This window comes from Cygnus olor, assembly GCF_009769625.2.
Source record: "Cygnus olor isolate bCygOlo1 chromosome W unlocalized genomic scaffold, bCygOlo1.pri.v2 SUPER_W8, whole genome shotgun sequence".
Classification (NCBI taxonomy): Eukaryota; Metazoa; Chordata; class Aves; order Anseriformes; family Anatidae; genus Cygnus; species Cygnus olor.
The window spans coordinates 402,910-419,297 of record NW_024429079.1 but is presented as its reverse complement, the minus strand read 5'-3'; the positions used below and the strand labels follow the sequence as shown (position 1 = coordinate 419,297).

The window sequence follows — 16,388 nt, the reverse complement described above, 5'->3', positions numbered from 1 at the left end:
GAATTCGCGATCGTATGACTCATAACCCTCTCTAAGGAATAAACAGGTTCATTGTAAACGGGAACTGGGAAGTAGGGGAGGGGAAATTCCTTAATGTGCCAAACCCCATACATCAAAAGGGTAACGCGCCTAAGGAGGAGTGAGTAACTGGGACTGGGAGTGGCTGGAACAGGAAAATCAGTACCTAGGCCCCTGAAGATTACCCTTGCTGCCGTGAAGAAAGTAAACCCCACTGCTTGAGGCAACCAAGTAGGCGGGCAAGGCAGAGGGGTACAACGGTGGGGCGGATTATGTGGTACCCACCCCTATTTGAGATGATGGAGTCCGGCCAAATAAACTGCCCTAGTACCCACCATAGCTCGAAGCCGCCTCCCCAGAATTACAGAAGGACGTTGCCCTTCTGGTGTATGTTGGTGCTACCTCTCCTACTGAATATCCCCTGTCCGGCTGGGGCCGACGAGGGATATTCGCACCAGCCCTTTAAGTGGACCCTGGGTAGCTGGGATGACTCGAAGATCCTCAAAACTAATATTACGGCAGGTGCACCTTCTTTCAACATAACCAATTGCGAATTACTCGGGACGGTACTAGGATACGGAGGAAATACAGAACACCACCTGTGTAGTCCCCTGAGACAATACTCCTGGGGGGCTTCCAATGCGAAGGCTACCTATTGGTGTCCTAGCTCAAACCCGGGAAAAAGTTACCGTAACTATCCAGGGCACTATTTTTGCGCATACTGGGGCTGTGAAACCATAGCTACTCTGAGGTGGTGGAGTCACCCTCCCGATAAGTATATCAATGTTACTTGGATACCGGAAGGTTGCCGTGAGCCTACTTACAGTTATGACGGTAGCGTAAACAACGCCGGAACTTGTAAATCTCTGAGGGTTACAGTATTACAACCTAACGATCGAGGATGGGAGATAGGGAAAACCTGGGGTGTAAGGTTCTGGGAACCTGGAGCCGATAGAGGAGGCTTCATATTTATAAAAAAGGTCGCACCACCGGATCCTCCTGAATCGGTGGGACCCAACCCGGTATTGAACCCAAGCTTGGATGAAGAGGGTATCAAGAAAAATACTGGAAATTTTACTGTTAGTAATGACACCATCATCCGGAATCCCGGAAATGGCAATGGGAAAAATTCCCTGTGGAAATTGATGCAGGTAAGCTACCAGCTGTTAAACGCCACCAGCCCTAACCTGACTGAGCGGTGCTGGCTCTGTTATGGGGTAAGGCCGCCCTTTTATGAAGCTGTAGGGGTCAATGAGAAGGCCTGGCGGGTGAATGGATCCAATCCCTCGCAATGTATGTGGGGGAAAGAGAGTCAGGGCATAACGCTGACCCAAGTGACTGGGAAGGGGGGATGCGTGGGACAAGTCCCGCCCGATAAAATGCACTTGTGTGCAAATCAAACTAACGTCGGAAGTATAAAAAAAACGGCGAAATGGTTATTACCAGCAGAGAATGCTAGGTGGGTATGCTCAAAGATGGGAGTTACCCCTTGTTTATCCCTGGACTTGTTCGATGAGTCTGTAGAATTCTGTGTTCAAGTAATAATTCTCCCAAAGATACTCTACCACCCAGAGAGTTTCGTGTATGACAATCAGATCAATCAAGAACACCATTTGACAGAACGGGAACCAATTTCCACACTGACAGTAGCTACCCTAATGATTTGGGGGGGTGCAGGGGTAGGCACAGGGGTTGCCTCGTTAATCAAACAAGGAAGAGAGATCACCTCTCTGAGAGCGGCTGTGGATGAAGATTTAGCCAGAATTGAAAAATCTATCAGTGCTTTAGAAAAATCTATAAGATCGTTATCCGAAGTGGTATTACAGAATCGCAGAGGATTAGATTTATTGTATTTACAACAAGGAGGATTGTGCGCCGCACTCAGGGAGGAATGTTGTGTATATGCTGATCATACTGGGATTGTGAGGGATACCATGACCAAACTTAGAGAAGGATTGGAAAAGAGAAAAAGAGAGCGGGAGGCCCAGCAAAGCTGGTACGAGTCCTGGTATAATCACTCGCCGTGGCTCACCACTCTGTTGTCAACAATAGTTGGCCCACTGATTTTATTAACCCTAGGACTAATGTTTGGTCCTTGTATCCTTAACAAAGTCATAGCTATTGTTAAAGGTAGATTGGAGGCTGCTCATCTGATGCTTATGAGGACAAAGTACGAATCGATAAATGATAGACCCATACTAGAGGAAACATTAATCCTGAGTCAATTAGAACTAAATAGATTTAATGAACAAAATGATACAGAGAAAAAGGGGGGATAGTAATGGGTAAAGCCTTGTTTGTTCATTAAATGTTGCTGATGGGAGGTTTCAACGGTTGACTGCTTATACCCCCAATATCCTGTTGAAGGAAAAAAAAAACAAGTATGGGAACTTCCTGTTAAGTTAACAATTGCAATAGAAACCAGCTCCAAATAAGGGCAAAATGGCATTCCCCCTCGCATGAGAACACACATACCGCAGCAAAGTCATGACCCCAATGCAGAGGAAGACGACGATCTTCATCCCCACGACCACCAGAGGACTGACGAAGACCCCCTAGCAACAGGCCGCGCAGTCGTAGAAGACACCAGGATGTGCCACTAAACCCGGAACTACTAGGCTATAAATCGAGACTCTGGCGGGCTTAGGGGCGCGCCGTTGGCGGAGCAGGAGACTCCCCAGCCTCCCAGCGCTGTTTTACTTATCGCTGCTTGCTGAAATGCTCAAATAAATTGAAATTCGATCTACCTTACCCACAATGTGTCGGGAATGATTTCTACCAGAACTAATTTATTACACTGCCTTTGACAGGCTTCAGCAGTCAAGCCAGTTCTTGCTGGTTCCATTACCTATGCATACAGTCTAGCTAATGTGAGAAACACTCTGTAGCCAATAACTTAGGCTCAGGCGAGGATCTCAGTGAAGTAGTAATTTATTCGCGATTGCAATGGCAGGCGTCCCACAAGCAGGAGCGCGCCTACTGGTTCCATAACAGTTTATATACTTTTTGATGACAGGACCCTCCCCTGTTTCCCCACTGAGTGGGTAATCCAGGTTCACAGTCTATCTGATGCTTCACAGACAATGCATGGCCTTCAGTTGCCAGCCTGTTAAATATCAAATTTCTTTTGACTTTTTTTACTGTTTGAAGTGGTAATGTTTCTTCACTTATCTGACTTGACTTAACCCCGTGATTTTCACCTAATTGTTCTAAGGAGTCTGGTTGTCTGCATTTTACAAGGTCGCCTGCTAAGTTTTCTTATCACTGCAAGCATATCTCAATACCCCATTCCTTACCTTTAAACAATGTAACTCTGCAAAAACAACATTTTTATTCCCACAATTCCCCCCTTTTCTTTTTTTATAAATTGTTGATTTTTGCAAAACTTTTCTCTAAGGTGTAATTTGGTAGATATCTTCCTCTTCTTCACCTTCTTTGCTTTCCATCTCCTCTAATATCATCACCTTATCTGAGTAAGGTGGTGGCTCCAGGGTCATCTGTTTCAATAGTGCAGTTTCAGATAACCACTGTGCTAGTCCTTTTACACAGGGGATAATGCAACAACCAATGGCTGTCAAAACTCCTGCTACTACGATCAAGGATGTAAATATGCCTAATTTTTCTGCCAATTCACTGGCAAGGGTGGTGAACTCTTGCAATGCTCTAGTTACTATGCCATCCGGGGCAGTATTGTTGGGTATAAAAGCGCAACAGTGGTTGCTCAGTATCACACACACACACCTCCTTTATCCGCAAGAATCATATCTAATGCTATTCTCTTTTCCCAAGCCATTTTGCTGGTGGCATCTAGTTGTTCAGCGATTCCTCTTATCGCATCCCTTGTATAATTTATGAATCTCTGCTGATTATAATAAATAATCCAATCCACATTCTTATTGATTGTTACACACCAGAACAGTGACTCAAACCCTGCAGCAATTTGATTCCTGGCTTCCTGTTCATCGGGAACTCCTCTAGGCACCCCAATAGAATCTATGTACGCTCTGTCATCAAATGATACTCCTAAGCCTCTTTTACTTCTTCTGGGTATTTGTGATGTTTCTCTTTCAAATGCCAGGGTGAAGGGTATAGCTAATTGAACAAGTGCACAAGTGCCTCCCCAGTTAGCTGGTAGGGTGGACCGTAAGATCTTCCTTCCACAGTACCACCAGAGATCTGCGTTGGGGATCTCAACTCTTGAGCAGTTTCCCATCAAGTCCTTGGTAGCATTCAAGGTCCTCGTTGTCCTGGTTTCAGGTAGGACAGAGTTAATTTTCCTCCTAGTAGCTGGCAGGGTGCTATGTTTTGGATTAGAATGAGAAGAGCGCTGATAACATGCTGATGTTTTAATTGTTGTAGAGCAGTGCTTACACCAAGCCAAGGACTTTTCAGCTTCTCCCTCTGTCCTGCTAGTGAGCAGGCTAGGGATGCAGCAGGAGCTGGGAGGGGACAGACCCAGGACAGCTGACCCAAACTGGCCAAAGGGGTATTCCATACCATCTGACGTCATGCTGAACAATATATAGGGGTGGCTAGCCGGGGTGGAGGGGGGGGCCGGCTGCTCGGGGATAGGCTGGGCATCGGTCAACGGGTGGTGAGCAATTGCATTGTGCATCACTTATTTCGTACACATTATTACTATTAATACTATTATTATTATTATTATTGTTGTTATTCTTTTCCCTGTCTTAATAAACTGTCTTTATCTCAACTCACAGACTTCACTTTCCCGTTTCTCTCCCCCATCCCGGAGAGGGAGGGGGGAGGGTGAGCGAACGGCTGTGTGGTGTTTGACTGCCAGCCGGGCTAAACCACAACACTCGTGCAGAAGGCAAATTCTCCCAGATGCCAGGTAGCACTCACACCCTGCCGTGAGAGGCAAGCTGTATGGTTACCTATAGCTGTATTGAATGCAGGAGGAACCCTGATATTGCTATCACGCAAGGAAGGGAACAGCAAAGAGAGAGACTTACAGGCCTCATTTCCCCAGGCAGTCTTTTCTTGGTACAATGCAATCATACATCGCATCCCCTGGGAATCATTGGTTCACCTCAATGGGCAGGGCACTATCTGGGCAATCGGTCTTCCCGAGGCACAAGCATAGCAATTGCTATGGTTGAGACTCTGGACAGTGTATTTGACCCATTCTATCCAGGCATTCACATCCCCATACCCTGTTTCAATCTCAAATGTTTGAACTGCCGCATTTCAAAGAGGGCCTCCTGTTTTCTCTCCTGTTTTCTCCTTGAGTTTCTCCCTTTCTCTGATGGCAATAGAGGATCGTTTCCATACAGCTATTCTCAACCTGGTTGTTGTGTCTCTCCCAGTTATTTGTTCTCTCTGCTCAATTGTTGTTGGGCATTTACATCTCCACAAGTTAACACCTCACAAGCATCAAACATGACAGATTGTGGTACATAACCCTCTGTCACATTCACCCATATTTTTATGGGGTATCCCGTCTTACTATTATCTGGTCATGCCTTTTCCAAGTTGCCAATTGACCAAGGCTTTCTCTGAGGCCTACAATCACTAAAAACAAAATTAATAATTGATTTTTCCCTGTCATTAATTTTAAACCTTAGGTTTCCAAATAATTATCAATACAAAGAATAAGATGTACACTACTACTATAACAAACCCCCCTTGGGAGCACTTCGATTCACTATAGGTCTGTCCTTTCTCTCAATCACAAGTCACACTCATTAGTTACCTGTGAAAATAAAAGGTTAGTTTACAATTGTAAGCTTTTATCCCGCTCAGAGTCCACTATGAGATTTTTCTCTTCGATTTCAGCTTCCAACAAGCCTTCTGTAGGAACAGCTTCCCAGGTACTAGGGTCGACGGATGCCTTCACTCGAGTATAGTGAGTCCAACCTTTTTCCGCAGTTTCTATGGCTGTTTCAGTGGTTAGTAGTACTTGGAAGTGTCCTTCCCATTCAGGCCAGAGTTGATCCTTTCCAGGTCTGAATCAGGACCCAATTTCCCACGGGTCCTGAGAGATGACAAAGAAGAGGACAACCCCAGAATACAGTTCTTAAGAAAACTCTCTTGTTTTGAATTGTGGTATCTTCTGGTATCTGTGGTATCTTCTGCCCAGATAGGGTAATCCGAAGAGCATCTCATACAGTGAAATTCCTATATCGTTTCTTGGTGCTGTTTGAACCTGGAGGAGTGCTAAAGGTAAGCATTTTACCCAAGGAAGTTGGGTTTCTAACACTAATTTAGTTAATTGCTTCTTTAATGTCTGGTTCATTCGCTTTACCTTCCCAGAAGAGGAGGGGTGCCAGGGGGTGTAAAAATCCCACTCAATCTCTAAGGCCTGCATTAACCCTTGCAGTACTTGTGAAGTGAAATGACTTCGATCTGAATCAATGTTTTCAGCTATCCCATATCTAGGGACTATTTGCTCCAGTGATACCTTAGCCACCGTGTTCGCAGTAGCAGATACAGAGGGGAAAGCTTACACCCATCCAGTCACGTGGTCAATTAGGACAAACAAGTACTTAAGTCTCCCTGCTTTAGGTAACTCAGTAAAGTCTACCTGTATACTTTGGAAAGGTCGAATCCCTGGCTCCCGTCCCCCTCTAGGTGAGTTACGGATGACCTTTTTATTTGCCTTTTGACATATGGTACATCCTCTGCATATTTGCTTCACTGAAGTGTATATTCCTACACAGACATACTGTCTTAGCACAACATCACACATTGCTTGCACCTCCCAATGACTCTCTTGATGTAAAACGATTAATATTTGCCTCATTGGTGCTTTATTCAGCATTTCTCTCCCATCAGGGAGTATCCATTTTCCCTCAGACTTCGTGGCTCCTGATTCCTTAAAAAAATCTCTCTCTTAAAACTTCAGTTCTTTCTTAGTTTTCAACAATTCCCTGAATCCTCTCTGGATTTATTCTTCGTTTTCCCTCAGACGTTAGATGCCTTAAATACCTGACTTCTCTTTCTACATATTGTAATTTATTTTTCAATACTCCCAAGCCCTGCTTTCCCAGAAAGTTGAATAGCTTGTTAGTAGCTTCCTTCACAACTGTTTTCTCCTGTCCTGACAATAAAAGATCATCCACATTTTGTAACAGTAATTCCTCCTTGGGAGGTTGGAATTGCTCCAAAATCTGTTCTAGAATTTTGCCCAAATAAATCGGTGGCCCTGTAAACCCCTGAGGTAAAACTGTCCATCTGTATTGTTGCTTCCGCCCCCATTTCAGGGTCTTTCCAGTCAGAGGTGAATATATCTTCGCTCTCAGGGCCTGAGAGCACTCCATTAATAACACTGTGTTGTGGTTTAGCCCGGCTGGCAGCTAAACACCACACAGCCATTCGCTCATCCTCCCCCCTCCCTCTCTGGGATGGGGGAGAGAAACGGGAAAGTGAAGCCTGTGAGTTGAGATAAAGACAGTTTATTAAGACAGGGAAAATAATAATAATAATAATAATAATAATAATAATAATAATAATAATAATGTGTACGAAATAAGTGATGCACAATGCAATTGCTCACCACCCGTTGACCGATGCCCAGCCTATCCCCGAGCAGCCGGCCCCCCCCTCCACCCCGGCTAGCCACCCCTATATATTGTTCAGCATGACGTCAGATGGTATGGAATACCCCTTTGGCCAGTTTGGGTCAGCTGTCCTGGGTCTGTCCCCTCCCAGCTCCTGCTGCATCCCTAGCCTGCTCGCTAGCAGGACAGAGCGAGAAGCTGAAAAGTCCTTGGCTTGGTGTAAGCACTGCTCTACAACAATTAAAACATCAGCATGTTATCAGCGCTCTTCTCATTCTAATCCAAAACATAGCACCCTGCCAGCTACTAGGAGGAAAATTAACTCTGTCCTAACTGAAACCAGGACACACTGTTATTCCAGTCTAACAATTTACTATTTGAATGCCCAATTTCATCACCAAATCCCTTCCCAACAAGTTAGTCCCTGCCTTGGGTACATACAATAATTGCCCAGAGATCATTTTATCCCCTAGTCTCAGCTTGGTATCCCCCAAAGGTGGCACTGTTATCCCAGCCCCTTCTACCCCCATCACTTTTTAGGGTTTCATTAGTTAATTTAATCCCTGATACTTTACAGGCCAGTAATGACCTAGCTGCCCCAGTGTATTGGGTTTGATGGCAAGGTTTGGGGGGTGGGGGGGTGGGGCTGCAGTGGCAGCCCCCACGAGGAGAATCCAGAAACCGCCCCGTGGCAGATAAGGGACAATTTCATCCAGCCCCAAAGGGGCCCACCGCTGCCCAGAGCCAAGCCATGAGCAACACAGTCCGTGCCTCTGTGAGAGCACATCCACGAAAACAAACAAACAAAAACCTGTTGCTCAACAGCAGCTGGGAGAGCGAGGAGAGAGAAACCTCCCTACAGACACCAAAGTCAGCGCAGAAGGAGGGGGTGGAGGCGCTCCAGGCCCCGGAGCCGAAGCCCCCTGCGGCCTGTGGAGAGGCCCCTGGTGGAGCAGGCTGCCCCCCCCCGTCCCCCCCCTTCTCGATACTTGGGAAACTGACCAAACACCACAGCAAATATACCAAAACTTCTAGACTGTTACTTAGATAATGCCTACATCCTCTTTCCCTGCTCATTCAACTTTCCCAACTCATTCAAAAAACAGCTCTGTCAAATACTACATACCACACCTTTAACACCTTCAATAACCCTTTTTAACACTTCTTTTTATCTTTCTCCAGCCTGTACTTTCCCATTTTCCTTCTCTCCTCCTATTCCTATTTGAACTGTCCAGCCTGGCCACACTTCAAAGCCTGTCCCTGAGCTTTCCTTGCCTGCCATTCCTTCATCTCTCTTCCTCTCCTTTCCATCCTGGCCCTGACTCCCCCTGAAGATTTTCTTCCTCTCTCTCCAACTCTCTGCCTCACTACGTGGTACACTGTGAATGCCATTAGTTTCGCTCTCTGCTTTTCCTTCTCATCTCCCCTCCTGACATACACCTTCAGGGCCTCCCGCAGGAGGACCCCCCAGTGACTGTTCACTACATCCCCCCACCTTCTGGAGCTTTTTCTGCATATCTTGCCAGGCTTTAATCACAAAATGAACTTTCAAGAGCCCTTGGGATACCGGGTCCTCGGGATTCATCCACAAGTACTTTCTCATTCTGACCCCAAGTCTCTCATATGATTTCTGTGTTGTGCATTATTATTATTCCAGCCAGGATCGGCAAGTGGTTATTTCTGCCCTGCCGGTATTACCCCTGGTCCTGGAGGATGAGCTCTCTCCCATTTTTGTATAGCAGCTCTCCTCCTGATCATTCCCATTTCTTTCCCTGTAAACAACACACTTATAGGCATAATTCCTCCCCGAGAGTATAAGTTAGGTCCTAGGAACTGGTCTAATAATTCAGCTAGCCTGTTGGGATCCTCAATTAAAGACTTCATCTCCTTCTTAAAATTCCTAACCTCTCTGCCAGTAAGGCGAGGGGGGAGTTCACCTAAGAGGATACACAGTTAGTGTTAGTACTGTTAGTATCAGGGAAGGCAAAATTCTCAGTACCTCTTCTACCTTGTTCTAATTCTTGCCAGAGCCTAGAGTACACTCTTCTCTAGGGACAGTGTTAATTGCAGTCCCTGTCTCCCTTCCTGGAGCGACTGCTGCTTCCACCGGTGCAATATTAGGATTATAGGGAGCATAACTTGGCTCCTCCTCCAAAAAAAAAAAAAGGAATCTTATTGTTTACACATAAATTTAAAGCCTGAATTTTCATCAGGCCCGTATTTTGGCCAAAATACTGCTGTTTCCTTAATTGGTTCTTTTGTCCAGACTAATACACAATATTTAACCTTTTTTTTTTTTCTTTTATCATCTCCTCTAATTTTGAGATTATTTTTCCAATTTCTTATCATTCTTCAGGAAGAACTTCTGGTAGGCACTCCCCCAGGGATATTTCCCTGTCCCCTGGAACTCATATTTCCCATTTTTCCTAGCCCTTGTCAGTGTGCTGCTACAGAAATTTCCCTCCTGCAGGGTACCACACACTAATGTTCCGATTCTGGAAAATGGGGGTGTACTGCCAAGCACTTCCCCGTGCAAGGGGTACCACACACCTATGAGTTTACCAGATTCCCTGGTGTACTTCCAAGCACTTCCCCGTGCAAGGATTACTGTACACCAAATGTCCCTGGTGTACTGCCAAGCACTTCCCTGTGCAAGGGCTTACCGTAGCCCAAATTTCCCGAGACTCTTCCTTTCTCTCCCTTATCTCACGCTTCGTCCGTCTCTGGCCGCGCCCCTCGCAGAGCTACGGAACCGCGGATCAGGACTCCACACTTGCTTCGTACAGAAGTACGTCTCAATCACACGTCACACAGAGTCTCAACCGACCCCCAAGGCAATACTTAATATTTCTTACCTTGGTCTGTGCACAGAGTTACCGGATCAGTTCTTAAACCCGGAGTGTCTACGTTCTTCCCTTCCCCACTACTTCATGGATCCTGTCTCTTTAATCAGTCTCGGGCCCTCTGTCAGCTCTCCGCAGAACTGCCACCGTCGATGCACAAGACCGCTGAAATCAGCGGGGCATGCCTTCCTGCTGCTGCGGCGGTGGGGCTCCCTGGTAGGTGACTGGATCCCGGATGAGCCCCCAAATTGTGAGAAACACTCCATAGCCAATAACTTAGGCTCAGGCGAGGATCTCAGTGAAGTAGTAATTTATTCGCGATTGCAATGACAGGCGTCCCACAAGCAGGAGCACACCTACTGGTTCCAAAACACAGTTTATATACTTTTTGATGACAGGACCCTCCCCTGTTTCCCCACTGAGTGGGTAATCCAGGTTCACAGTCTATCTGATGCTTTACAGACAATGCATGGCCTTCAGTTGCCGGCCTGTTAAATTTCAAATTTCTTTTGACTTTTTTTTACTGTTTGAAGTGGTAATGTTTCTTCACTTATCTGACTTGACTTAACCCCGTGATTTTCACCTAATTGTTCTAAGGAGTCTGGTTGTCTGCATTTTACAAGGTCGCCTGCTAAGTTTTCTTATCACTGCAAGCATATCTCAATACCCCATTCCTTACCTTTAAACAATGTAACTCTGCAAAAACAACATTTTCATTCCCACACCAATGATAGGACCTGCAGGAAGGGCACAAAGCTGCACCAGGGGAGGTTCAGACTGAATATTAGGAAAAATTTCTTTACTGTGGGGGTGGTCAAACACTTGAACAGGCTTCCTAGGGAGATGGTTGATGTCCAGTGCCTGTCAGTGTTCAAAAGGCATTTGGATAATATCCTTAATAATACACTTTAACTTTTTGATTAGCCCACTTGGACTAAATGCAGGTAAATAGGATTAGTTTTTTCTAGCTACTGCCTCAAACTTTGATCTTGTCAACAGAATTGCTAATGATAAAAGAAGAATGATAGAATTATGACTTTTGTCTACAGATAGATTTGGCTGTCAGCTGCTTGTGAAGTGGAATGTGAACTAAAACTAATAGCTTTTAGTTGGTGAAAGCTTTTATTAGAGAGAGAGAGAGAGAGAGAGAAAAGAGGAAAAAAAAAAAAAAAGGCAAACATAAATCGGTGCCCTAGGCAGAAATATACCATAGCACTAAATTTATAGGAATTGCTAATTGCATGGAAATATATTAATTTGTTTCCAGCTGTCTCAGATTGGAAAACAATCGGTTTTAGTATGAAGTGATGAGCATTTTATCCAATTACAGAAAACTATTTATTTAAGTGCTTTTTCGGCCTTTTTACTAAAAGGATGACCTGAGTAAACAAAAACATAAAATACAAGCCCTAACCAGATATGGGTTTGTTTAGGACACAAGGCAATTAGTACTTTTAGGCTTCGGTGTGTGCCTTAAATAATCAAATAGTTACTTCCAGATTGGTGGAAAATCTCAGGTAGATGGGAGAAAAATGTGGATGGAGATTATAGACAGCACATCCAGAAAACCTTAGAGAGGCAAATGCAGTCAAGAATGCTTACTCATATGTGAAAAGCCTGAGGCGATTGTATTTTGGAGAGGTAAATGGCAAATAGCAACAGAAGAGCGATGGAGAAAAATGGGGTTGATGCCTAGGAGGTGATGAGACTGGGTAGGGCAGCGGGACAGAGTGGGACAGGGAGGATGGGCACAGAATTGAAGTAGGTATCTTTTTAATATAAAAAGCCTGAGTTTCTAGATGATTCTTTGCCTCCTGCTGTGTGATGGGGGTGGGGTGGGGTGTTACTTTCCCAGGCTGCAGCAGGTACCTTGCCATGATGCTCAGCTGTTTTGTTTTGTTTCCCCCACCCACCTCGTGTATCTGCTGCTACTTAGAGCAAAAGCAGTCTTTCGAGCTCTGGAGGTTGCACTTTTCACTGGCCAGTAACGGACCATTAATGAGTTATTTATAGTTCTGGGGCCTATATTTGACTGTCCTGTTTAAAGAAAAAAAACAACAGCTGTGTATCACTTCTTTTTCTGCATTCTCTCAAGTGAATATGAAGTTGCCTTGCTTCCTGCCTAATAGCTCTTCAGTTCCTTGATGCATATGATGAGATTCCTACTGAGTTTAACTCAGTGATTTAAATTAATTCGAAGTTGATATTTTTCCAGGTGATATAATTCTGATATTTTTTTCCCCGCGTGGCTGATGCATGTCAGTGGAGATTGCAGATATTTTGCTCCTAATGGTTACCCGAAAAGCATTGCATGCATTTTTTCTGCAGGGGAGTTGGTTCTTTGGTTTAATTTCCACCAAAACAGCAACGTGCATGCTTCAATTTCCACTATCTCATATACTGGAGTCATTAACTGATGGCTCTAAACACACGTTGTTATGATTTTATTAAAGTTTAGGGTTCTTCAGACTGTGTTCAAACAGGGCAGGCCCACTGGTTATATCCTCATTTCTCACAGTGCATATCTAAATCTGTTGATACCCCATCACTAATCCATGGAGCTTTTATATAGGATATCCACAGTCATTGGTGTCATAAGTGAGACCACGCAATTTTCTGGTCTATCAAAAATATTTTATTAATTAAGTAAGCAGGCACAAGCAAAACAGCGCTGGGCGGCCAGGGAGTCTCCGCTCCGCAACGGCACGCAACTTTCCTTTTTTCGCATCGCTGTTTTATAGCATCCAAGTTCCTGTTGAATCTCTTGAGGCTGCGCAGTCCGTTGTTGGGGGGTCGTCGCTCCTCTCTCAGTGTTCATGAGTTATGCTCGTGCTCAGGAAAGGGGGTAGTGAAGCGATGCCTTGCGATCACAGAGTCTTTATTTCATCAAGGATGTTTGCCCAGCACCCCCTTCCCCACTATCTACTTTCTTAATCCTCCCCCTTAACAAGGCCATAAATTGTGAAACCTTATCTTCTCAGCAAATTCTCTGCATTCCTTTTAGAGACAATGAACAAACACCCGCTAATTTATCACAATCCCTCCTTTTTCTTTTTCTAACAAATTTTGTTCATTGAATTTCTGAAGCACTAGTTTGCTCAACATTAAGGTCTCTGTGTCATCTTCCTCTTGTTCAAGAGATTCATATTTGGTGCGTATAAGCATAAGGTGAGCTGCCTCTAATCGGCTTTTTACAATCGCGATTACTCGATTAAATATGCATGGTCCAAAAGTTAATGCTAATATAAGCAGCAGCAAAGGTCCTGTTAAAGTCGATAGTAGTGTGGTAAGCCAAGGTGAGTAATTAAACCAGGATTCGTACCAATTCTGGCGGGCTTCATTTTCCCTTTTTCGTTTTTCCAACCCTTCTCTCAATTTGGTCATTGTGTCCCTCACTACTCCAGTGTGATCAGCATATACACAACACTCCTCTCGTAGGGCTGCACACAATCCTCCTTGCTGTAGGAAAATCAGATCTAATCCTCTACGATTTTGTAATACTACTTCAGATAAGGATCGCACAGATTTCTCTAAAGCTGATATAGATTGCTCGATACGGGCCAAATCCTCATCTACAGCAATGCGTAGAGAAGTAAATTCTTGGCTTTGTTTTACCAGAGAGGTAATTCCAGTTCCGGCTCCTGCAGCCCCCAGACTCATCAGAGTGGCTAAAGTAACAGCCGTAATAGGCTCTCTCCTCCTTAAGTGATTTTTTGCCATAGCATGTTGGATGTACATATACTCCTCAGAATGGTAAAGAATCCTAGGTATAATTACTACCTGTACACAAAAATCATGTGAAGAGTTAAACAATTTTAAAGATAGACATGGTGTTACCCCTAAAGACGAACATACCCATCTAGTGTTCTTTGCAGGAATTAACCAGTTATGTGACTGATACCCATTTTCAGTAATATTACATAAATCCTTTTTCCCTTTTGGAACTGTCCCTACACATCTACCTTTTCCCGTAACCTGAGTTAGCGTTATCCCAACCTCCTGTCCCCAGCTACATTTGTAGGGACTAGTTTCGTTCGAATACTCAAGGGTCCCCATATCCCCTATTGCTTCGTAGTACGGAGGCCTAATACTAACACATAGCCAACACCCTCTTGTTACGTCCGGGTTGGTTTGATTAAGCACTTGGAAACTAGCATTTATGACTTTCCACATGCCACTTATAGGGGCAACCATATCTCCCTCTGTAACACTAGGGAATTGGGTCAGAGAGGATGTTGTTTCGGTCACACTCATGCTTTTGCTAGATTGTGTGGGGTGGGGCACCGTATAAAGTGGTCCCAAACTTCGGTTGGACCCCACGGGTCGCGGTGCCTCTGGTAGCCTATTTTTCTTAATTAGAATAAATCCTCCTCTGTCGCCCCCATGCTCATAATATCGTATTCCCCAAGTTCTTCCAAAAATCCATCCCTGATCCATAGGGTTAGTTACATTTATCCATAAAAACGTGCAATTTCCCCCAACGAGGGGAGCCCCACGAATCCCCCTTGCTACTCTGCGGTTTATACAGCCCTTAGGTCCAAATTGGACAGCTAAATATTTGTCTTTTTCCCCACCTGGATTCCATGCTGAGGCAATAGTCTCACATCCCCAGGAAGCGCAAAAATACTGAGCTGGGGCATTACAGTAACCTTTTCCTGGATGGGAGGCTGGACAAAGATAGAAATCTGATCGATTATTGCACGGTTCTACGGTTGTTATTTTGCAAAGGTCTGTCTTAAAACTGGGGGCACCAGCCATAATGATTTGTTGTACCATAGTGGTGTCTTCCCCTCTTATCAGACTCCACTGGAAAGGCTGGTGTGGGTGGTGTTGAGTCGCTATGCAGGAGGTGATCACTGCGAGGACCCCTAAATACCAATAGGAATGGCCGAGACCCATTTTTCCCCACTAATTCACTCCTCTGCCTTGCTCGTCAGTTGGGTTGCAACCAACTACGAGGTCTTAGTTCTTCTCGGCAGCAGTAGTGTTCTTCAGGGGAGGGCCTTTGCCTTAACCCACAATACTTATCGGGACCGTCGCAAGGTGAGCTTCAGATCATCAGTTCCCGGAGTAACCTCCCACTTTTCATCGCGGATGGGTCCCTTAATGCGGCTGGCGTGTGTCCATCCCTTTTCCGCAGTTCGAACAGCAGTTTCTGTAGTGAGCAGAACAACATAGGGACCTTCCCATTGTGGTGTCAGTGAAACTTCTTTCCATGTCTTTACCAGGACTTTATCTCCCGGTCGTATTTTATGTATTGTCATGTCCAGCGGGGGACGCTGTGCAACTAGGCCCTTTTTCTGCAGTTCCTTGCGCCTATTCATTAATTGTATTAGATAGGGTTTTAATTGGGCATCTTGCAAATGGGGGTGATCAGGGGGTACTTCCAAATCATAAGGCATGCCATACAGCATTTCAAAGGGCGAGATTCCCAGATCGGTCCTGGGTTGGGTGCGTATATTTAGCAAAGCTAGTGGCAAGCATTTTATCCAGGAAGCCTTTGTTTCTAGCATCAGCTTAGTCAGTTGCCTTTTAATTTCCCCATTCATTCGTTCTACTTTTCCTGAACTTTGAGGATGCCAGGGAGTATGATATTCCCAATTGATTCCCAAAGCTTTCATAGTATCACGGGATATCTTAGATACAAAATGTGGTCCCCTGTCAGAGTCAATTGTTTCCACAATCCCATATCGGGGAATTATATTTTCTAACAATATTCTCACCACGGTTTGCGCAGTAGCTCTTACTGCAGGAAATGCTTCAACAAAATTAGTGAAGTGCTCTATAATGACCAATAAATATTTATATCTTCCTGTTTTTGGAAGTTCAGTGAAGTCCAATTGAATTTTTGCAAAAGGTCGGTGAGCCAATTCCCGTCCACCGGGAACTCTTCTCCGCATGTGCTGAGCATTTACCCTCCGGCAAGTTATGCAGTCATTCACAATTCTTTTTGCTATGTTATATACCCCTATACACATGTAATTTGTAGCAAATTGATCTACCAACG

General features: G+C 44.8%; 1 protein-coding gene across 1 annotated transcript in view; it reads left to right on the top strand.

The window, feature by feature from the left end:
• The window catches only part of LOC121063045 (ceramide transfer protein-like), a 168,768-nt gene that overhangs the window by 16,585 nt on the left and 135,795 nt on the right, over positions 1 to 16,388 (top strand). The gene's annotated exons all lie outside the window — the stretch shown is intronic.